Source organism: Botryllus schlosseri, chromosome 2 (genome assembly GCF_051294905.1).
Source record: "Botryllus schlosseri isolate E-star chromosome 2, Bs_hap1, whole genome shotgun sequence".
NCBI classification, from domain to species: Eukaryota; Metazoa; Chordata; class Ascidiacea; order Stolidobranchia; family Styelidae; genus Botryllus; species Botryllus schlosseri.
Window position 1 is genome coordinate 16,643,975 of NC_137237.1, and position 25,558 is coordinate 16,669,532.

Below are 25,558 nucleotides of genomic sequence, written 5' to 3' on the forward strand. Positions count from 1 at the left end.
ATATCGGCATTGTTCGAACAATCGGAGAGTCGCAACGGGTCATTGTTATGGCCATCGTGTTGCGGTTACCCGGTTGTTCTGAACAATGCCGATATTTCAGAATTGGAGGGCGGATTCTAGGTGGATCAGTGCCTGATCATATTTTAATTTATATTTTTTGGAATCGGTGCAACAGTAGCTTTCGATCAAGACCAGATTCAGTAATTTCTGCACTCGGGAAGATAGCTTTTGGATTGCCAGAAATCCTACAGTCGCTAACGCAAAACAATTCTCCACTCCAGCCTCAGCGAAGCGGAACGAAGCTGCAAAATCGGTCGTTGCCGTTCCATGTTTAATTCCTATAGTTATACTATCCACGACCGATCAGGTTTGTCCAAGAGTCGATGGCATGTCACAAATGAATGATTTGCGTGTCAATCAACAATTGTTCACCGACCTTCCGTATGAAATATTTCTTTCAACTACATGGCTTCGCCAAGGATGCCAGTCAAATAGTTCATGCGTGAAAGATCAACTGCATTCCGATTAGAATGTAAGGATCACTTGCTAGCATGGCTAGATATAGATTATATTTTGGAGCGCATGTATTCGAGGTATTCGATGTATGACATGCAGTAGATGATGGTATGAATATAAATTAGACAGGAATCAATACAATATGCCATGCAATTACACGATGAATATTTCAAACATTTCAAGCTGTGGTTCCAAACCTATAGGTTTGAGCCCAATTGGATTGCACACTGGTTTTATGGGGTTGCGTCCATCAATTTTCGTCGATAATGCTTGTTATTAATCACATGCCAAAGCTTTTGCTTCAAATTTCATTGAGATTGAGTCATTGTATTATTTTCGCAATCAAAACGTACCAGTACGCATCGCCGTTGAACAATGGAATTCCAACTGCGGTTGCGGCATTGACTCTGCGGGTTGGTGTGCAGTAGGTAAAAGCCTGAAAGAATCTTCAGTTGTAGTTCAAACTAGCCTATCGTAAATTAGTCGGTGAAGGTGGTTTCCACCAAACTAAACTTGAGCACTATTGGTGTTCTAAGCGTAATGAAGTTTTTTGATGCATTTCAAAGACGCGTTGCTATGAAGTTGGCAAGTTTCATAATGAAGTTCAACTGGTGTAATGTGAAGAAAATTTCCCTGATTTGATCCCTTTCACCACTTTCGGACTAAGATGAGTCAAGCATTGGGACGATCTTGTATTAACTTTCATTGCAAGAAACCAACCTATTAATGAAATAAAATTGACTGAACGCTAAAACATTTTCGCCGCTATCGCTCGTTTGTTCTTTTCCCCACCTATGTCTCACAAAGGACCCATTTTGGGAACCACCGGTCTAGTTTCTCACAGGCCTTAGACTGTTCGGCTTACGGCTTACGGCCATACGGCTCATCCTTCATAGTACTGGAAATGCGCTAGTAATGAATACCTTCATACTAATATCCAAGGGATACCAAAAATCACAAAATCCAAATTTCCTTTCAAGAATCGTCGGTCTCACTCAATGTTTAATACGTTCCAAACCAGTACCTTCGTATACATTCTGCACGTGAACTTGGATATCATAAATACCATACAAGCATTGACTCGGACTGGTCGTTGTTTTTATTTTTCTACGAGAAACAAACAATTTTGGTACACGTTTGAACTCAAGATGAAGACGTAGGTAGGTCCCGAATATTACATCACATGCACCCGCTGCCTATTCTCCAAATGATATATCGATGTTTTATGGCCAAAAATCTTTACCTGTCTGTTTAGTATATGCCTATTAAAATGAATGCGTGATACAGTATACTAATGAATGTATTTGACTGCTGTCGCCCATAGTTAGGAACGTCAATACGATAATATACTTCGGCTGGTGTTCCGAAATAACCTGAAACGTCACTCCATCTTTCGCTGTCTACGAACTTGTATATTTTCGGTGACACATAGACATGGCCAATATCCGTGATCCTATACGTGCTTCGATTACCTTCACATAAAGATTGAAACAGAAATAATCCTCTCAATTTGTAACAATTATAAGCGCTATCATAAACAACCGCTGCAAATGTGCGGTGCTTATTTTTGCACACCCCGCCATTAAGATGAAGAGAGTCTGGAAGAATGATATGCATGTGAACTCGCCATGGCCCGCCCCACTCCAAGAAGGCATTGGGAGAGACAATGGAACTACATCGTCATTGTCGCTATTGTGACCTCATCCTGATCAAATCCGAAATACATATTCGATTCGACTGCTCGGACTCTCCGATGTGCAACGAAAGGGGTGTCATCGAAACAGTCGGACTTTTTTAATATCATGCATTAAATACGACTTTCATCGATAATTTTAAATAACTTATTGCAATCAGTTATATATCCCGTTCACCCTGCGCAACCTACTCTCGTCGTCGCAATTCTCGACCGCCGTTGCTGAGCTCGTAATAAGTTTTAATAAGTTCACTTAGTTACTGCTTGATTTTAATTTCCTGACGACCTTGGCGCATAGGGCCATAAATGGCGAAAAGCACCAGTAATATTTGTAATAATAATGATGATAATCTTGAATTATGCAAACATTTTAACATCACCACTTCGACAAAAAATTGGTACGATTACAGCCCAGCACCAGTGACAGAAAACGAACAAGTAAAAATTCTGTGGGATGTACCAGTTATAACTGACCGCGAAATCAGGAGCAACCGCCCGGATATAATCGTCAAACTAAAAAAGAAAAGAGAATGCTTATTCATTGAACTGGCTGTCCCAGCTGATCACAACCTACTGCAAAAAGAATCAGAAAAATACTCCAAATACGCAGACCTCAAAATGGAATGTGAGAAAATGTGGCGATGCAAAATAAACATTGTACCGATAGTCATTGGTGCTACGGGGGTCGTGAGCAAAAAAGTCATGAGACATATCCAACAAATTCCGGGTAACGTTCGATTCGACATGATCCAAAAGATCACATTATTGGGCACTGTGCACATTCTTCGGAAGGCCTTGAATGCACCACTGGACTAAAATTACGCTTGTGAATCACAGCATAATTTCTGTAATTTCGATTCTTCATCTTCAATCATCTCTACCTCTGCTCTGTAACCCTTGCCAATTCTTCATCTGCTGCAATTCTGTAATCTGACTTCTCCGTGTATTGCATAGGAATAACAATTTGAATGTATTACTGAAATTTTAAAAATTTACTCCAATCTCGCCATTTTCCTTTGGGGGCAGGTTGCTCCCCGGATTATGTGTGTATCTACCAGTTTTACTGTGACTAAAGAATATGATAATAATAATAAATAACAGAGTTCGGGGATAGAGTTCGAAGCATATAAGAAAATCTGGGAGGGCTAGCTGGAAGTGTTTAGGGAGTCAAACATATCAAAACAATGATGAAAACGGATAACATCACAACGGTTGCGGACAGAAACGTCCCCCCTAGCTACACCGCCATCATACCTAACGAGAAATTGGTGATCACATAACTGCTTTTTTAAACGCACTTTTGTATTGGAAGAGATAGGCTTGTATGTTTGAAAAAGATTTACTAATTTGATACGGCGATATCATTTAGATGACTCACCACCAGGAAAAAGCTCGTTTAGAGAAAAAACTTTCATTCATCCGTCATACAACCATGGAGTTGGGATTAGCGCGGCGTAGTCCGCGAGCTGCGAATGTACGCCATTGATCATTATCACGATGTCAGCCGGTATCATGCTCCGGGAAATGTCTCCAAAACAGATCTCACAAGTTTTCCAGTAAACTTCATGACAATATGTAATCCGATTTTTATCTGAGGCTGTCATAATCGACGAAGAATAGAACAATGTGTCCGGTAATCATTTGTACGATCACGTTGTCAGCCAACGGTATACGGTGATCGCCGTGACTCGATGGCGAAACTGCAGTAATGATCTTGTTTTTGAGGAAATTCGGATGTGTTTCGTACTTGTAAAAAGACCGTCGACTCACCTTTGTTTATTGATTTTGATGGCGTTTATCCAATAGTCACTTCAATAATCTGTGTAAAACGGGTGCATTCACTCTGATTCGCGGAGGCAAACGGGCGCATTTCGTTGCGTACGTGACGCAAACGTCGTTTGATGATCACGCGACGAAGTAACGGCTATCGTGCGTATTTGTTTCGCGTTTTTCACGTGATGCGCGTGTGGGAATGGAGTGTGTGATGCAATACGTTGATGCTTGATTCATATCTTTTAAATATGACATGATCTTCATTAAAGTCGATGGTGTGAAAATTATATAGGCATCAGCCATTTTCCTCATAAAGTCCCGTATTCACACTGCAGCTAAAAGATATTCACAAAAGGTATCATTATTCCAGTCAATCAATCTTTGTGATATCGGGGTGACGCATAATCGCTTCTTAGCCCTTCGAGAAATTTCCGCCCTGCATTTCTTCACTGTTGCATTTTCTCGATCGGTCAGGGCAGAGAATGAATCCAAGATAGTTTTCTACCGATTTTATGAAGGAGCTGTGCCATACAACACCACGGTTGGGGTTGGTACCAGTGCCGGTAAAAAGTTTCAAACCTTAATATTCCTCGCTGATCTTTACTTCCAGCTTTTGTTTGAGACAACATAACATATAGAGCGCAGTGTCCCCTTAAGCCTCATCGACAGTTCGTACAATTGAGAAGAGAAATATACAGCGAGCAAATTATTTCTTTTGTACCGAAGGTTTTTGTGTGTTGCTGTCGTTGTAAATTCGTCTTCTTACAAGCGTCTAAAGCAGTGGTTCCCAAACTTTTTCGGTGTCAGGGCCAAATTTAGAATTTCAGAGCACGGTTGGGGCCGCACGAATACCAGGGCAATTAAACGGACCCAAAATGTCATCAAAATATGAAAATTGGCATTGTTCCGATCAATCACTTGACGCCATTGGCCATTGTTATGGTCATTGTGTTGCTGAGCTCCCATTTTTCAGAACAGTCGACCTTTGGAGGCTATTTCGGAGTAGTTTTATTGCCTGGCGAGATTTCAATTTGCATTTTTAGAATCAGTGCGAAACTAGCTTTCGATAAAGACCGGACCTATCAAATTATGCGGACGCTTCGGTCGTGAGCTATAGGACTACCAATTATGCTGCTTTCGGGGCGATTTAGTGAGTCAGGTTTTATTGCCTACACGCGCGAAGAGCCAAAATTTTCTGTAATTCATGATTGAATCGGTCAATATGATCGGGAATTGCATAAGTATTGCCATCAATTTTTATTGTCTCTCAGCTCACGTAATCAGTTTTACAGGTAGAGCCGAGGTAAGTATATTTGAAAAGGTAGGGCCCTTCAATAATAAATAAACATCTTCGCGCGTTTGTACCCGTTGACAGGAACGAAACAGCACTTCGTCAGCCCCCCCTCCAAAAAATAAAAATAAAAATAGTAAACTTGGGTCTTGGGATCCCATATAGGGTGATAAACATATCTCTATCACCTTGTTCACTTTTGCCACGAAACCAGCTGATGTTCTGTGAAGCGAGTCAGCGCAAAGCGCGAAAATTTTCGATAATTCATGATAAAATCGGTCAATATGATCGGGAATTGCATATATATTGCTATCAATTTCTTGTCCTCGCTGCTCACGTAATCAGATTTACCGGTAGAGCTGAGTGAGGTGTCTTGGAAACTGTAGGGCCCATTAGTATGATTCCGTAACATGTTATTTCGTGACCTCCTGTCTGCTATATCAAAAAAATATAGAATCGCCCAAATGTAGGCTTCTAAACTAAGAGACGCACACGATTTCAAATTGGTATATCTTCACTGGAATACAATTTTTCCCTGCGGGATGGTATTTGTCCCGTGAGGTTAAGATTGCCAAGACAGTACTTTGTATATATAACGACGTTTTCGGTCAGCATAAGGGCAGTCCTGTTCGGCCAAGGTTTTCTCGCGTTGTGTGTCGTGGCGCGGTAAAGGCTAACGCCGATATGCCCAATGCCCATTTCTATAAATCTTGCACATTTTCCTTGGGGATGAGTACCCGAAAATCAAGATATTTGGTAGCATAAAATCACGCCTACAGCAAAAACAAATTGAAAAAGATGCATAAATTTTCCGAAGAATACTCTATAATTTATGCTAATTCACGAAATAATTTTGAGCCCCGTTCGAGCTCGCTCCCCGCCCTTTCATTGGGGGTTTGGCGTGTGGAAGTTACAGTCCTGTCTTTACCTATATCTATAGCTACTGCTCGTTCAACTGGTCGTAACGAGAACAGTTTACTCACGACTTTCCTGCAATCTTAATTAAAAACTCCAGACTCCAAGCCAAGCTAATGTATTTTATAAATATAAATTTAATTTTTTGTCATAACTCGATTTCCTAATAGTTTTTGGGGCCGCAAGAAGGCTAGCTGGGGGCCGCATGCGGCCCTCAGGGCCGCGCTTGGGAATCACTGGTCTAAAGCTGCGACAGTGACACTTTGCGCGAGAAAAAATATGAAACTCTCATGGTTATATGACACCAATAACGTCACAGTTTCAAATTATCAAATTCTACGATAGGCACTATCGCTCTTTTCCAACTCTTAGCCCCTCTGCTGGATTCGTCACTTGAAATAACAAGCATGAACAGATTGAACAGATGAGCACGAATCACAGGTGCCGCCAAATAAGTTGTGTTGTTTTTCACGCCAAACAGATACACACGCGGACGCGGTGGCCTCTATAAACTAAAGAGCAACTTTAAGGTATGGTATGGTGTGTAGACAATGCGTTTATCCCATTGTTGAACCGTATTAACCGGACAGTGTGCTGTCACGTAACAATAGTTGGTAAATATAGAAAAGCTATTGAAAGACGACTGCAAACAGTTGCAATGGAAATTATCTCCGCGGACTTTCGGAATCAAGATGTCAAGCAGAGTTCGTACCCCGGGAATCCCAAGGTTGACGTAGCCATTGTGATATCGGACGCTCGGTAGATCACGAACAGAGCTGGTTACAATACCACGACAACATATCTAAGTGCCGTTGGAATTCCGACTACAGTTGTTTCCCTGGGTATCTCGGTCATAATCGTGTAGATGACGAGAAATAGAAGGGATTATGTTTAAAAATAAGGAGGAGAATGGGTGGTTTGCGTGGTGCTGGGAAAATAAGCAGGCGAATTGACAGGTGTGCGAAACAGTGACTTTGGCTCGAAGCAAAAGATGCGAGCCCATATGGGAGAATGTCCGAACGCATTCTGTTGCCGGAAAATGAGCGGTGTTGCCACAATAAATGAATCGTAAGATGGGCTAAGCAATATGCTCTGCCGAGAGTCGTCAGAATTAACTATGTTGTAAACATCAAATGAACATTCGGAATGAATGAATGTTTTATATGAGTTGCGTGGAGTGGAGAAAATATGGTGTACTTTTAGGTCACGAGATGTGAGTCAATTTGATAAATTTGATAAATCTTGCCACATCATTCTCGATAATCCAAAGGCGAAGTTACTAGGGAAGTCTATAGTGTGATGTGCGACGTACAACCAATGGAGTCAGCGGACTCGGGCATTCGCGAAAATCGAAACATACAGCTGGAAATAAAGCCTCCGGCTTGATCCACAGGCAATGGAATGAATGGCACGCAGAGATTGTTCGATTTATAGCACAGTTTCATTTCAATGCGACGTATGGAATATATCGCTGTACTGTAATACAGCTGCTCCATTGAACAAGCATACTGGATATGATATGATACATCCTCCATTATGCTAAAGTGTGCCGTTGATTGAATGGAACTTATGGTATGTTGTGGGATGCGTGTTTATGAAATAAACTCCGAGGGTCCGAGTGAGTTCCGAGAAGCGGAATGTCAGCCCACCTGCATAATGTGAAGAGCTGACGAGTGCTTCCCCATTCTATAATTATTAGGAGGATTATCAATCTCACGTATATCCACACATTACTTTGTAGACAACCGCTGTAGATTAAAGTCTCACTGTAGCATCAAATATATCAATGACTATGGCGAACTTAGCACATATGGGCTATGTGTTACACTGCGATAGTCGAATCCAGCGAGTCCGTTAGTCGAACGGGTATAGTCAGCTTATATTGGAATTGCAAACGTATTCATAACTACTTACGTCATGTTTGTGTTCGATGAAATAATACTCTTGTATTTCTGTTGAGAAAATCTAGATATGATTCAGAAAATCCAGGTATGATTTCATATCGCTATGCCATTTGCGCTTGACTAATTATCACGGTTTTGAGCAGACCCAGTGAGTTCCAGAGCTGGCTGGGTGATGGATCCCCACCGGCATTTTTATTTCTGACATTCTAAGAATCTCAGGAATCTGGAGACAATGCCCCTGGAATAATAGTCGACATGTGTTAATGATTTGATATGATACGCGAAACAATAGCATATAGGCGTGCTCAAGAGTCTACCGCCGATAAGTGATACATATTCACGGCTGTTATATTCGGCTATTGTACAACGTCATACTTGGCGCTTTTCTTTGTTTCGAAACAGACTCAACTGTGATGACAATGGCAAAGGTCGCCAGCAGCCAAGAGGTTCCAAGAATCCGATTTAATCCGATGCGCCCGTAGGGAGGCGGCTATCCTCCGGCGTTGAACATAAAATAAGGGAACATTTGTATTGCAGCAAATATACAATTACGTCGCGTGTTCGAAGTCTAATTTTTTATCGCAATGGGTGGGAGTGAAAATAAAGGCCTTATCTGCGTTGCATGTCGGATACAAAACCAACGAAAGAATGTTAAAATAATTCCTTATTGTGGAATGCGTCTCTAATTTCTAGATCGCGTTTGTATTCGGGACTCAAATAAAGTTGTATCCAAACGTTCACTAGACCCTTTTCTGTGTTTCGGCAATTCGCTCGTACATCGAATTCACTTTTTATTGCCAGTAATGTGTGATTTGAGGGAAGTATTCAAAACATATGTGGATTATTATAATAGCCTTCTCCATACGGACTACCGCAATAATGTATTTCGTCTTCAAAGATGAAACATTTTCCGGAATTCGTATGCTGCTTGCAACAGCGCGGGGTTTATGTGCAAGAGTTATACGGCATGACGGAAGTTCTATCTATATAGTTAGGCTCGCGCCGATTTGTCTAACACAGGGGTTCTCAAAGGGTGGGCCATGGCCCACTGGTGGGCCACAGGCGTAATTTGGGTGGGACACAGAGCTATTTGGAAGATTGTAGAATTAGTGAAAATTGGATGGCATTTTTTTGTTCATATATTCAAAAATATATCGATGTTATCAAATTATACGTATGCTACATAAACCTTGTCATCCGACTCTGACAAGTATTCCGGTCATACGCTGTATGCCTTTGAAAAGTGTGCGCATTGAGCTTTGACTGAAGTGCATTTGATGTAGATTTACGGCCCGTCAGCAGGTTGTATTATAGTAACATAAATACGAACCACAATTGCAGTTTATTATCAATTTTCAATTTCCTGACTTCTGTGGAAGTATACCCCGCAACGAATCGTAATGGATTGAGGAGTTGGCACAGCACATTGATCTTCGGAGTCGGTCTAAAAATGTCCGGCCTTGAAATCATTGTACATAATGTAAGAGTCACATGAATTGGTGGTACCATTGGATTTAATGTTGTGACATCGCAACTTCAAAAGGTACAAGACATATACTAAGTAGGCCTACATCGTACTAATGGCATATTAATAAATTATTTCTCCACTTCTCTGTAGCACCCCATTCATCAAAAAATTGTTTGAAGCGGGCCCAGTATGGTTATATTATTCCCCACCAGAGAGGAATTAAAACCTCAATCACACAGTGGCGGGGATTGGATCATTGGGTTTCACGTCTTGAGTGAAACAGAGGTTGTGCACAAGAGTTATACGATATTGCAGGGCCGTAACTATCGCACCCCTAACCCACAATTGGGGGAGCTCGAAGTTGCCAAAAATTCTTTTGTTTGTTGTCTGGTGGAGATTTATTTCCCTCACGTCGACATTTAAATAAACAGTAATAAAAGAAAACTGTGCATGTTTTAGAGGAATAGCCATATCGGTGGCGGTGATTAGCCTACCACACATTGAAATGAACTATGACTTTATAAGAGGTGGTCCCCAGAACATTTTCAAACCGTAAAATGGGCCACAGCCAAAATATGGCTGAGAACCCCTGGTCTAACATCATGCATACAAGCCCACCGAACGCCAGGTATGCAAAAAAAGCGACCGCACACCGCTAGGTCAGATCTCGAACCCAAAGTTGTGCAGAGGTGTTTCAGTGGTTACTATGGTTACATATGACTATAGTGTTCGAGCTTGAATGCTGATATAGTTACAGCTATATAAGTCACATATATTGGCTCTAAAAATACCTAATATCCCGAGACTTAACAGCAAAAAGTGATTCAAAAGCTATACGGAGCTAGAATTTATATATTTTCGGTTCTGATTTCGTTTTATAGGATATCCTCCTACGTTGCATAATATAATCGCCTTGCTGGGCATTTTCCGATTTTATCCCGGCTTGCCTGCATAAAGAAACAAAATCGTGATAGCGATTGGAGGAGAAGCGTACATCGTCTTCGAAACCGTCAGCTTACAAGGCATAAAAGCCAATCAGGTATTCACATAAAACTTATACGAGGTTAATTACGACAGAAGGCTTATAATCCGTAGTGCGTCACTTTTCTTTTCGTCGAATGTATTTTTATTGAGGAAACACCGTTTTTGTCGCCGAAGGTATCATCCGACCACAACGTAAACATCTAAAATCTTCATTGTTATAAAATCGGTTTTTACCGCAGATATTTTACCAGGAAATTTGTGTGTAAACTCTTTCTGTCCTGTCTATGGCATGACTTTCGCGGCGGCAAAATATCGATTTCATTCGAGACAATGACATTCGGTTAGTTTCTATTTTTCTGAATTTTGTGACGTTTATTTCCTAAATTTGTCCAGCGTTCGTTAATCCGTACTTTAATTATTGGCGACTTTGTGTAAAAGCATTTCTGCAGGAATTTCTGCTGTTTGCCGAGTCCAATCGATCCTAATTGATTTTGGGGGGAATGATTTTAATTGACCGCGCAAGCAATTATCGCCGGAGCTATTCATTACGCGCTGATAAATCCAATCTTCTCCGTAATTTTGACATTTAATTGATCCAGTCTCCAACTCATTTGCGATTTACCCGATTTGTGACTAATCATCGCCTGTAGGTAGGGAAGATGTCACGACTAGACTTCCTAAAAACACATCGCATCAGAATTGTCGATGTGGGGGCAATCAACGTAAGTTATTAGCTTACCAATACCTCTACCGTAATTGGCAACCCAAATTACAAGGAAATTGTGAATACGTAGAAATGAAATTCCTGTATCGTATCCATCACAGGACTAAATGTCCTCAAATTCCATTCCTTATCTTTTTCCTATATATATATATTTATTAATTTTTGACGTTACGATTGGCTCTTCTAATCGGACTTCACAATCCTATATACTTGACTAGAGACTTTTATAGCTTGGGCCATTTGAAGAATAAAAAAGGAAGAAAAGGAATAAAAATTGTATGCTGGTGAATGTGGATTTATAACTGTCGCTATAGTTACTTCTCCTATATTAGTGGTTCTCAAACTGTTTTAGACACGCCCCCTTTTACGATAGTCAAAAATCTTGCGCCCCCTTATCATCATATCACAAAATGCAACCAGAACGCTAGCCATACTAATGGATAGTTAATGTCATGGAAGGTTATGACTGTTGATGGGAGCATTCTCAAACATGAATTCGGACTATACAACTCCGGGCAATAGCTATGAATTGGAGGTAAATCGCGCAGACCGCGAATATTCTTTTCAGTTCATCGCAGTTTCGCGCCCCCTACAAACGCTTCACGCCACCAGTTTGAGAACCACTGTTCTATATCTTAGATATAAAATCGGATGAAAATAAGTCGAGGTTGTGTTAACCTTTTTCACGCGATAGCTTCCTGGTGATAAAAGACTACCTTATCATGCTATATAATATTTTTTGTTTCGCGGAAGCGGTCAAAAGGGTCGTCGTTTCTACTCAACAAACAGTAACGTCGTAAATCTGCACTCAGATACAAGTAGAATCACCGATTTGGAAGACAATGATAAAATAAATCCAGCGTTTTAAAAGTACGCAGGTAAGTATTGCTTGGTTGAAGGGCCACATACAATTAGCAGATAATCGGAAGTGGCTACTTTCAAAAATGAAAGTAGTGTCTTCGCGACTAAAACAAATTTACTAATGTCCAGAGCCCACGATAACATAACTTAACTTAGGTTAGGACTGGTCATCAACAGCACTACAGGTGATGGAAATCTTCGAATATATATTGTGTTACCGTGATACACGGACAATTTTACGTTGTTTCATAACAATTTCACTTGTAAGAGTGACGGAGTCTTGTCCCAAACTAGTTTCTGCCGTTTAAAATCGAAAGCGTAAAAGGTAAGTAATTTTACATTAAAAACTGATCAAGTACAAGCGGAAGTAAGAAGTGCTTGGCAAAATCTACTCGAGAGCTCCGAAAAAGAAGAAGTGCCTCGGTACTGGCCACGTCTGACTGTAATACAACCGTACATACATAGTGAAAATGAAAGTGAGATTCAGCTCATGTTGGAAATAGTTGCTTTCTCCAAAATACCTAAACGGTAACGTATGCGTTCACGAGATCAGTCGCGCACATGTAACGTAATAAAACGTGCTATTGGTTTATGACTGTTTGATCTACAGAACGCCAGGATATGAGGATACTGAAATATTACAGAGACTCGATTTACGAATTTCGTCACATATCCGACGACATACACATTACGCAGTATTCTTATTGTGTACGTCAAACGCATGTCACCGCCCGTGATATATAGCAAACGGTGAATCGTAAAAGCACATTTGCTGCAATATGACATTTTAAATGTAGAATTTTTATTGGTTTATGTGTAGCTATGACTTTCAATAGTATCAGTGTAAAAAGAGATATCTTGCTGCTGAGGAGTATCAGGGTTATCTAGTTCTAGCTATCCTTGCATAGCGTCACGGCTGGTGAAGCGTAGCGGCTGCAAGATAATCGGATCAGTTCTGGTAAATATTCAACTATTATTCTGGTATTTTGAATCGATCAAAATTTACAATAAAGCGATTCTGAATTCCGAAAATAGTTGCGGTAATAGAGTGTAATTTTCCATAGTGCCCGAAAGTCAACTTACTAAAGTAGACGCATATCAAAGTCTCAAGTATAGTGATGAACTTTGAACTTGAACTCGGGCTTAAACCAAGTTTCACGAGCGCTTCCGGCATTCTTGTCGGGATCAATTGAGAAGTTTGGACGCGAACAAACCTGGGGTTTAAGAGTGGCTCAAGAGACGACATTTCCCCAATGCACGATGGATGTCGGATCTCGGGTTTAAACAAAATCTCAACAATTCAAGCTCCAGCACCAGATCATACACGTTGTTATAAAAGTTGAAAAGACTCAACATCTCGCGTTTGAAATAGTAGGAGGTAATATTTTAGTTTTTGCGTCAACCGACCGTGGCCCTTGACAAGAAAGGGAGATATGGGAGTTGATTTCAAAGAAACTGCGCGGTCGTTTTGCGTTGCTCAGTCGATTCAAACTCAATACATAAATGCAGGCATGCAAAATTGAGAACGTCATCGCGTTGTTTTGCAAACCTTATAATACATGATTTTACTAATGTACGCGCATGGCGAACTTTCGTTCCATTGTTTTCGTACCTTTGCTGACTGTTACAGTATATTTAGATGTCAACATCAACATCAGTGTGTCGTAAATAGCAATATCGATGTAATTTGATTGCGCTATGGAATATCCGATCCATCAAGCACCAATATCTTTCATATCGATTAATGTGACTCGCGATTCGAATATTCAAATATCGTACACTGTAAATAAATGGATGGAACGGAAGTGTATTTACCAATTTTCGCCGTGGCGGAGGTGTAACTCATTTCGGCGGTACATTCGGATGCGTAATTAGGCCGTTACGCCCATTCAAGTTGACGTAAACGAACCAAATGCACCATTTCATATGAAGATATATCTTAAGGGAGTTATAGCGAGTTATGTTTACGCGTGCCACCTTGTTGCGCGTTTTGGGTACACCATCAGAATCCATCACACCGCAGCGATATAACCCTATATGAAACAGTGCATCTGGCTCGTTTACAACGACTGGAACGGGTGTGTAATGCAGAATTTCCATACCTGAAAGTGCTGATGACTTTATTTACACCCTGTATTGTTGTATGGAAATCGGTAAACTATACGATTTTCGTTTCGACCGTAGGGTGTCGGTGCTGGGAAAATTGTCGGGCATTCTGTTATGGCAATATAACAATATTGCTCTGTCATGCGTAGTAGAATTTAAGTTCTACTATAAACTGCATACTATAAATCAAATAACCCGAAACCAATTCGACACCCGGAGCTTGAGTAACCCACGCGTAAGTTCATTTCCAATCGGATGGAATTTGTCGAAGGTGCAATGATAAAATTATGTGATTACAGCCGCCGGAATCGACCGCAGGAACAACGCGAGCGTTCTGTCGTCCCGCTTTTCCATCCATACTTCAAAGATCCCGTCCACCGCACGATGAGTGAACCATCCGGAGTTCACATTGCGATGTAGTGAATAAAAACCGCATGCCGTTCGGCAGACATCCTTCACTACGCTCGAATATTAGCCGCGAGGCGAAGGTGCGGGAAATGCGCATTCCAAACTTGGCATGCGACATCATGACATCGTTAAACGTTCCCCTGGTAAAAATCACGAGTGCCTTTACAATGGCTATAGGGTTAATTTCAAAACAAAACATGTTTAAAACACGTCTGTTCAAGAGATGTGTAAAAAACAATTGTCTACGTATTTTCGAAGGGCTATGTGCCGTAAGAGTGCGGTTTACTTGCCCTAGAAGTAGCAAACGTATATGATACGGAAATCTCAACCCAAGTGGCATCGCGCAGGTCATCTATCAATTAATCAAGCGTGATGTGGATAAATGAAGTCGGGTTGAATCGCTAGAGACAAGATTTTTTGAGCTGTAACCCGACGACACTTATTCATTTTAATGCAGTGAGTACCGATGACATTGCAAGTGTCGAATCGTCTGGTTTTTGGTAGGGTTGAGAATGGGGTGGGGTCAAGTGCATCTTCGGTACCGGTGTCCTCGCGAATGGTAATACTGAGGGCGAAATGCGAGCCACTGTCTCTTAAGTATAGCTTTGTTTTATTAAATCAAATACGGGAAAGGTAACGTATTCCTTGCTATATACGCAGCTCAAACTGTTGTGGAAGCCTCGTAGTGATTTTGTGACGGGATATATTTCGTGAATAAAAGCGCTAAAGCAATTGCTTCTGAATTACGTGTAGTAAATAAAACATCCTATAGGCCATGCATTCTACCCAATGTTTACAATTTTAGATGTTATTTTCATCTATGGATGAGCATGGTTAAGACACTATAATACTGTACTTGTACATGTTTTAAACAAGGGCCTTTGTTTTAAACCCATGTGTTTCAGAACTTAGTGGTTTTCACATTAAGGATTCACTTACACAATTATAGGATTGCTTGCGGTCACAAGATGCCAGTAAAGCATAGGCTGATGCCATTTGTCGAAATTCACAGGTTATTTGATCTAGTAGTGCTATAGTCCGTCATTCCCGTAACGCGGCCTAGCGTTAACTGCATATATGCACTATTGCACTTGCACGTATAAACTGTATGTATTATAAGCACATACAGTCAGTTTGTAGTAATACGCACATATGACAGGTCAACAGATAATCCATATACAGACGAATTTATTTCTGACGCCAAAAAGAAAACTAGCATCATTCCGCTTCCGCTGTTTATTTGCATACACGTACAGTACATACTTAAGCAATGGAATCGATTATGATCAAGTCATCAAGCAATTTTGGTTACTTCTCCGTGTCCAATTCGCCATTACTGCGAAAGCAATAGTTGCGAAAATAAGGAAGTGCTGTGTGATAAATAAATGAAGAAATGCGTTCACACGAGTGCATTCAGTAGGATTTCAACCGAGTGCGTTTAAGACATATACTGTTAGGATTGCTACTGGTAATATTGCAATCTCTGGTGCCGCAATGGGCCGAAATATAATCATGTAAATTTAGCGATCAAATTGCGACATCAATCATCAGATCTTTCTCAAAATCCTCCAAAATCGCGTATCGCTTACAATGTTCAGATCTCCATCTGGTTGAAAGAATCGTTTCACTGATCAATGTACGCCAGCTCTGTCGATGCAATCATATCCATTCAGGAAATGCATCAATGTTGCCGACAACCCGCGGTCCGCGGCGCGCGCTCGTATCGATTCGTAATGTTAAGTTATATCGGTCTTTTGTCGCGAAATTTACATTTGTAATTCGATAAAAAGCAAACGAAAACCGAAGGTGTCGGCTTGCCTTCTCGTATTTACCGAGAAAACCCGACAAATTGTCTCGGGAAACCCGATAACAACCCGCTGCCTCTGAAGACATCAAAGGGGCAGGATGAATATCGACAAAACAAAACAGGTTGGTGTAAAATTTTCAACAAACCTGTCACGCGCGATATTATATATACTCTTAATGGATTCGAATCCAGTTTGACACGCCTGTGATGCCGTTTAATTTCGCGTCGCGCATCGTACCAATAGCCACATGATTTTCTGCCCTTGCGCGAGTTTGGCTCGGTTCATGGGAGAGCACGCTCACTAAATGAAATATATTACGCCGGTTATGGTGCACGAATAACTTTAGGATGTATAAAAATCCTTAGATTGCGGACTGTAATGTCGCAATATTTCGATCGGAAATGAGTCAGCGGGTGTGTGACGATGGGTGGTCGGTATATGTGATATATAATATAGACGTTTCCGACACTATGTGTGGATTAGTCGCATATTTTAGAGGGTGATAGCAATACGGGTCATAGTCTCAGCCGCGATTGGCGCAACGGGAGTTTATATGTTCCGCTGCTGATAAAACAAACTAATACTCTCTCATTAGAGGCATGACAAATATGGAAAGGTATGAGATATTACAGAAATAACTTCACTCCATTATTACAGTTTACATTTGCCAACATCCCCTCTTTACGTTTGACTACAGAGTGAGAGACCATCAAATATATCACGACGACCTTGAATCACAGCGTAATGTTTCATGATTTTCTATTTGCTAATCTCCAATTGAGCTCGTGTTATTTTCCGTGTCAAACAGAATTAGAAAATGCCTTCACAGCGACTTACGGAACGTTTGCTGTTCCCACGATTAAAGAAAACGGTAATCCTACTTTATTAGACGGTGATCGCTACGATACGTTAGGAAAATTGCGAATGATGCAAATACGCGACTGGGTAAATGTAATAGAATTTGTTGGTATGGCGAGAAAGCAGACTCGTATTACGACATGCTTTGACCTCGCGTTGACTCATTGCGCTTTCTTACAAGTTTTCGGCTGTAAGAAGACGGATTTCCGTCTTGTCAAGAGAGTTAAGTTTGTGACTGTCGGCGACAAATATATACTAGAAAGAATCATCATTACCACTGAGCAGGAACTTCCTGTAAGATCTGCGAACACGACATGACCTCAAGTGCCCGCGAAGATGAATTTTATTGGTGCCTTATGACGCTAATATCAGTAAACTTGGCCATCTGCGGAATAATATTCAACTTCATACACTATGACGTCATTCATAATTAGCGGATAGTATTACTTTTCATCCAAGAATTATCAGTCAGTGAGAGGTTTAATCCGTAGCATGATTTAAAACAGTCACATGCGTCATATTGCATCGTTACGGTGATTTGCAAACGTCCCTTAAACACTTTGTACCCAGAGCCGACCCCGGCCTACCCCAATCTGAATTTTATAAACTCCCACGACCACAACGCCCCATATCGAACAATAATGCTTTTCCTGGCATGTATGCAGTGCTCAAGATTCATAACTTTGTAAGCAAAAATATTTTCCCCAATGCAAAAGAGGTTTTCTAATTCCAGTGGGATTAGCTTTGTTCGCGAAAAAAAAATGCCGCGACCCGGGATTGAACCAGGGACCTTCAGATCTTCAGTCTGACGCTCTCCCGACTGAGCTATCGCGGCATAGTTAGTGGCCAGTACGGGGATCGAACCCGCGACATTCGCGTTATTAGCACGACGCTCTAACCAACTGAGCTAACCGGCCACGAGAGATTCGTCTCTATTCAATGAATCCATTACAACGATTCATAATTATTCTACTTGCTGATGGATACAGCACCTAAATTTCCTTGTGTATTATTTGTACTTCTATGGTGATTGGTCATGGTCAATCATGCACGCTGTTTCAAGGAGATGGTCTCTAGTACTACTAACGCAATCCATTCACATCAGTTCTTCTAAGCCACATTACGTACGCGTGATTTGCTTGCTGACATTATACCGTTCAAAATCGCATAAGTACGGCGGTAATAGCCTCGAATAATAACATCGCGTTTGATCTTAGAAATATCGAGATGAGAGCGGTTTCCGCATATATCTGCGAATTTCACGATAGTTACGTAGCGTTCCTATAAAATGTCAGATTCGGTTGTGCATTAGGTATGAAGTACGCCATGCTACTGGCGGAACGATAAATGACGTGCAATATTCACCGAATCAGGCATGCAGGACTTCTGGTGCACACGAATGTCAATTTATTCCCGTCGGTGCTGCCAGCTGACTCGATGAAAATATGATCATTAACCACAATCAATATGAGATAAATTACTATTTGTCACAATAACAAATATATGGGCCACAAAACGTTCAACTAGTATTACCTTATACGTCCTCTTAAGAAGATTTGTCCTCTTTTTTTGACTTTTTTGCAAGTGTCCGCGGAGGACGCCCAAATGTCCTATCTTGTGAGAATTTTGATTAAATATAGAGCAAAATTCGACTGAGAAACAGTAAATCAGATTGAAGTAACGCTCCGGCGGCTATTGCGACGACGAAGTGCAAAAATTTACCATTCTTTCAGGATTTTCCTCCGGTATTGCAAGTCTGAAAATTTTGAAAAAGTATCCCCTTTTCAGATTTCCAAAATATGGTAACTAGGTATGGTGTGAACGTGAGGTTCGCGTTCGCGTTCTGTGTGTGAACCTCAGACATTAGAGGTTCGCGTTCACAAACGAACCTTGTTGGGTTCTTCACCGTGAACCTTTTACATATATATTACAATTTTCACCTAATTATAACATCTTTTGGTGAACTTCATTGAACTGCATTTCAACTGCGGGCCACTTTATGGATGGCGATGGTAGTATAAAATACAAGCAACACTAAACGAGCATGCACCTTGACAATCTCAAAAATTTCACTTGCTTTGTGACAAAAGTTTGCTCGAAATATCTAGCTTTCCGTTTGTGAATATTTAGTGACTCTCTGCTGCGTGACCTTGACCCGTAATCACATAACACCAAGAGCGAATTACACTTCATGTAGGTAGTTACCGAATGGTTCTTATTCAACCAATCAATGAAATTGATATCGTTGTCTGATGTAAAAAATCTAGCTGGCACGCGGGGTAAATCTTGATTTTATATGTTTATTGTGTCATAAAAACCAAATCCGTGCGATTGCAGTGTTGGCTACTGCTGTATAACTTGATAATGGGGTAATATCGGTAGAAAGTAGCAATACTCAGACGCCGATTACATTGTCCGGTCTGGCCTAGACCGTTAAGGCGTAAGCTTATATTCCCATGCAAGTCGGCGTCGAAATTGTTGGCAATGAGACGGAAGATATTGATTTTTAATGGGATTATTATATCATTTGACTGGCCCCAGTTAATACATTTGGCGACTTTTAAAACGTCGATATGTACTTCAGAATTGTGGCGATGTGAGGCTCAAGTCGTCGCTATGGCATCGTATACATTAATATAGGCCAGTGGCTCCCAACGTGGGCGATATCGGCCCCAGTGGGCGATTTTGAGAAACAAGGGGGCGATGGGGGCGAAAATGTCAGAACGACCAGTGAGATATATTTAACTATTACGGCCAAAAAATGCACTTGAAGATAGTTTATTCTGCATATGACGCAAAAAAGGTCGACTCAACGGCAAGTAGACGCGAAAAAAGAAAAGGACGTAGTTTATTTTTGTCATTGAACTTTTTGCGGAATATACACCGACTCATGAGTGCATATGCATACCCTGGGTGGATGATGCGCATATGTCGCTGGACAAGGAATGTGCTGATATAGCCTTGTACGGCTTTCTAAGTCTTGCACCGCCCCTCCATGCTATCCCAGTAATGTATGAGCGATAAGCGTGGAAGACATGGATACCAATATTACTAATCAGTTCTTTACTCTGACCCGGCCGGGGTCGAACACACGACCTACCAAGAAGCCGGACGTTTCACCATTACGCTATCTTGCCGGTTTTCCGAGCACCTACTCTGAAAAATGATTTGTTTTTTAGTCAATTCAAAAGGGATCAGAGTTAAGTGAATAAAAGTCCCGTTTACATGTCCTCATTTTCGGATCCATAAATATGGGGGGAGGGGGCGAAAATTTGTGTCGAGCTTAATCAGGGGGCGATGAGTCGAAAAAGGTTGGGAACCACTGATATAGGCTATCACTTAATTGAAATGCAGGGTTGGAATTTGCAATGTGACAGCACGTGACGTCATAAAGTTCATGTTCGCGTTCACACAGAACCTTTCAAAAAGGTTCGCGTTCACACGAACCTGAACCTTTCAGAGGTTCACACCATCCCTAATGGTAGCCCTACGTGCTTTGATTAATTTGATTCAAGCGACAGTCCGTACTTACATTCGAATAAGCTTTCGATCAATGTAAAATGAATTCTGATTGCAAGCGAACCAAATGAGTAATTTGCATATGTATGTATCCGGTATTTATATGTTGCCCGCACAATGAATGTACTGTATTGAGTGTCTTCAATACTAGCACTGGGCGATTGCTGGCATTTTACCAGTCGCTGTCGCCGATACGTATATTTTACGCAGACGAAAGTCGAATTAAGTGGAGCTAAAGCCTATATATACCATAGTCATGACTCATGACCAGCAAATATATCAACATAATCAACCTATAAGGATATCAGTAGCTTTCTTCCTTGCGTTTCATACACAATGTGAAAACATCCTGGCGTTTAAGTTATCGTATGCTCCGATCCTAAGGTAGAAAACCAAATGGTTGAGCCCCATGTCCCCCTAATAACTAATACGTAATAGTACCATGGTGAAAAATGCAGCCTCATTCCTCACATATATTTGTACTTGTGTTGAGAAAATCGACTGACGATGTATCGCAGGTCGTGGGAGAAAAAACACAAGCGTGCAGGATTAAACCAAGTACTCACTGGGTCAATAAAATACTCGCATAAAATCGCAATTGCTCACTTATCTATACTAGACGCCTATTTTGCCCTATGGACTGATCGGTCAGTAAAGCCTATAGGTCAAAACTGAACGGCTTGCGATTGGTCGGAACTGGCGCCGCTACCTAATCTGCTCGGCCGATCTTTTGAAGGTAAACTACAAGGGATATGTTCAAGTCGTGTAGAGATTCGATACGTTTAAAATCTCGTGCGGCCGAGCAAGTTGTACGCCCACCATTGCCCACTGAGCTTGTTGCTAAAAATTGCCTCGCGCCACGCAAGGATAGCAATTGATTGAGAAGCAGCGATCCGAAACCTAAATCCCAGAACTTAATACAAGACGACCGTTCTGCCTTTTAAACATCGGATTTCCTCACTAAGCTCGATTTTCAACATGACAACATGGCGGTGATGACAACAGTCCAAGTGAAAACAAACTTACCTGACTCTACATCCGTCTAGGGTTCGTCCTACACGGTGTGGCTGTTGTCCGCGTGTTTCCACGTTTCAGGTTTACGTGTCGCCTGACCAGTGACCAATCGTAAGCGTCTGGGCCTATTTGCAGCGAATGGTCATTTCGCTATCATGCATTTATTTGCGGAATGTTACCATGTTGCACTGGTTCTTAATAAGTCTTCCATGGATCACTAGGGGTTCCCTGAGCCAATCACGCAGCTCATACATATGATTTATGATGACGTGCCCATCTTAGCCATCATTGGTTACAGGTATCATTAGGCCCGATCACGGCGATCAGTAGTCAAATTGTGATTGTTGTGGTGGTACATCGTGCGCAGTGGCGTACGCAGGGGAGGTTGGGATTCGAAATGCCAATTCATTTTCCCACTATTTATAAGCTAATTTTTAATTAATCAATTGGTATCACGTTGTTGCGTTTCGACTGAACAATACCGTCGCCATCTCATCCGCGTATGCCGTTTGTTAAAAATAGCCTGGAAGTGGGCCGCGCTACAAGTCGGCAGTTACGCAATCAAAAATAAGGAATATCGACCGGGTGTAAATGACCAATGACTATTGTTGTCGACAATCACCATTTATATTACAAGCAACAACAACTGAATAATACGACGACACTTTCCCAGGTGAAGCCTCGCATTTCTGAACTGGTATCTGAAAGGTAACAGCAGTATAGTCACTCTGATTTGCATTAAACATTCATTATAATGTTTTGTTTTGTCTGTAAATTATATATTTTAATGGTTTTATTCCTTCAACATTATACTGCTGCGCAGTTCATTTTGTATACCAGTAATCTGCAGTAATGTGACCTATTAGATAGCCTGTGCACTGTACAGTTATACGGCGAATCCTATGCATCCCAAATGTTTGATTTCAGCATTGTTATATCATGTTCTTTTCGTCAGATTGCCATTATCTGTGTGGCATCCACATTGATAACATACGTCCAAAATGTCGTGTACACATAGCTCATTTACTATTGAAAATTTGGAGAGGAGAGGAGCGAAATCCATGGTACCGCGGATACAGAAGCAGCAGTACATCAGTGCGTTTGGGAGACTTAACACAATCCTGCAAACGTCACCCAGTCGTGGAGGTAGCCTGCGGGCGGTAAGCCCAGTAAGTATGACCGAAAACTATCTACGTGCTATAGGCGACGGATTGCATATCATCGGAAAAAGCATTTCACTTACCGCCGGCATACTTGCACCAAGCCCTCTGTGGCTCTGTGTAACGTTTGATGTTTATGTGTTACTGCACATAAAATGTCTTCATACTTTGCGTAACCAATTACCGTATGAGTTTTCAAGGACCGCCTTTTATGTCGTAGAAAGAGAGAGACACACGGCCGAAATTGAACTTTCAACTCGTAAATTTGCATCCGTGTTTCCCCATACTTTTCTGCGTTTCTAATGTAAACTGACATTAGCGCGTATAGCGTCACAGTAGAGTTCCAGAGCGATTCGTAATGAATGCTGTACCAACGCGCGATAGACCCGATAGTGTTGCTAACAAAAACAGGCCAACAAAAAAGTTTGCATGGTACACCATTCCCAAAACCCAAGTTGAACTCTGCAGCGTTTAAGAGAGGTGAGATAGCGCCAGCCCACCCAACGCGTAGCCCGTATAGCGAATAGACTTCTAACGTTAATAAGGCCGATTACATTTAGCAGTGTATTTGTGTAACGCCGGGCCCGGACTGCACGAAGAGCAAGCAATGGTTGTTAGAGCATTACCAACGAATCAGGCGTTAAGTCCTCGATACGGAACTTGTGATATATAGCTTTGACACGGCGTCGCGGCGTTGGATGACGCAGAGTATACAACAAAGTATTAGGGCTAAAATTTCTCAAATCGTGGCCACTGAAATTTGAGGTTCACCAGGTGCTGTGTATGGAGGATATGGCTCAGAATCAAGGTCCGTTACATATACGCCCTGCGAAACTATTTACCTGTGACATGGATATTTTGTTTGATGCATCAAATACAAATATGCTATATATTATAGCAATATTATGCAATAATATCCTAGTAAATGGTAGTTTTAGATGATGTAAATATCACAAATATACGTGTGATACCATGCTTATGCCTAAATTATATTTAAATCAATATAGTACACGCAAGTCAACGCTTAGTATGGGTCGGAATACTACAAAATTATTAGTCAAGGAAACGTATAGTCGAGTTGCATTCGGATGCGTATGCAGGATTTCGTTATTATTTTATTGTGTTCAATAGCTAATTGACTATACGCTGATCAAACTCACAAGGCTTAAACTCATAGCAATGTTGTTGTTAGACCGAGTCCATGCTCAGGAGAATGTAACTGGTCAACTAATGAATAGGCTATCGCCAAACATAATATCTGCCGACGTTGCAGCCGATATCCGATCCCATTACACGTAGGAAAACCTCGGGACCCAGTAAAATGCAGTAACAAATGAACATTTGTCAAAATCCTACGGTCCAATTGTCACCAAAAACATACCCGCATATTTAAAGGGACAGCCCACGCGTAATATGACGGATTTCGAGTGCTTCAAACTCAAATGACCAATATCTTATTGCGACGAGAATTTGAGAGCGAATGCTCCCATAGGATGTGCTCGAACAACTCACCCGAATCAGTCGCTGATTAAATATCTCGTTACATCGCTGGTGACGAATTGCTTCAAATTATAATCATTGCTCCGTCATACTTCTGCATTCTCTGATGTGTTTGTCATCGCATTATGTTCAGGAGTGAAGTTCGACGGATTTGGGATGTTTTGGTTTGTTTTGCGTACGAGACATTTCGCAATCTGCCGCGACACGTTGAAACCTGCCCGAGCGTCAAGCCGATAGCGCTACGATTATAGAACTTGGACAAATAAATTAAGCAAATAATGAGCGAATCATGTTGTAGCTAGGGTGGTTGGCGCAAGTTGTGCCGTACCTTACTTTTCGTGTAACTGCGATACGGAAGATATAGGTAGGTTGTGGATTTTACATGTGGTCTTTACACTAGTAGGTAGATATTGATTCATTCCAATAAAAACAATCATCCCTTGACCATAAAATTGAGGCATGAATTGGAAGCGGTCTGTAATATAAGAAATATTTCTTGGTTTTATTGATGTTTGAGTAAGGTATTGATGTTAACCAGTGTCATCTTGAAGCTGTTCAAGCATAGGGTTACCAATGTTACCATACGCCCTCTTTTATGAGGATTTGTCCTCTTTTTCACCTTTTTGGAAATGTCCTCGGAGGACGCCCAAATGTCCTCTTTTTTGAGATTTTGTCTTCTTTTTTGAGAATTTTGTTCAAATATAGGGTGAAATTCGAGTGAGATACAGTAAATCAGCACTGAAGTAACGCTCTGGTGACTATTTCAGAAGCTGAGCCGTTGCCTTGAGTTGCCTTTTTTTTTAGTCAACCAACCACAAAGTAAGGGAAAATCTACCATTTTTCCGGATTTTACTCCAGAATTGTGAGTCGGAAAATTCTGAAAAAGTGTCCTCTTTTCACATTTCCAAAATATGGTAACCCTATTCAAACATGAAGTCAATTGTAGAGCTCTCTTTCGTCACCTGGCGCTTGTCAAATATGAAACTTGCTTGCTCCGCATTACCTACTTCATATTCCAGTGATCCACAGTTGTTCTGACCCGCTGAAGTAACGGTG

General features: G+C 41.2%; 1 protein-coding gene, 1 long non-coding RNA gene and 2 other non-coding genes across 4 annotated transcripts in view; 1 reads left to right on the forward strand and 3 right to left on the reverse strand.

Moving 5' to 3' along the window:
- The window catches only part of LOC145433842 (protein TANC2-like), a 127,950-nt gene that overhangs the window by 36,256 nt on the left and 66,136 nt on the right, over positions 1-25,558 (reverse strand). The gene's annotated exons all lie outside the window — the stretch shown is intronic.
- On the forward strand, positions 11,159-24,781 carry LOC145433840 (uncharacterized). The gene is made up of 2 exons (XR_013913208.1): positions 11,159-23,011; positions 24,636-24,781. It is a non-coding gene; the product is annotated as an uncharacterized LOC145433840 (long non-coding RNA).
- Positions 18,072-18,144, reverse strand: Trnaf-gaa (transfer RNA phenylalanine (anticodon GAA)). Its single transcript has one exon. It is a non-coding gene; the product is annotated as a tRNA-Phe (tRNA).
- Positions 18,153-18,226, reverse strand: Trnai-aau (transfer RNA isoleucine (anticodon AAU)). Its single transcript has one exon. It is a non-coding gene; the product is annotated as a tRNA-Ile (tRNA).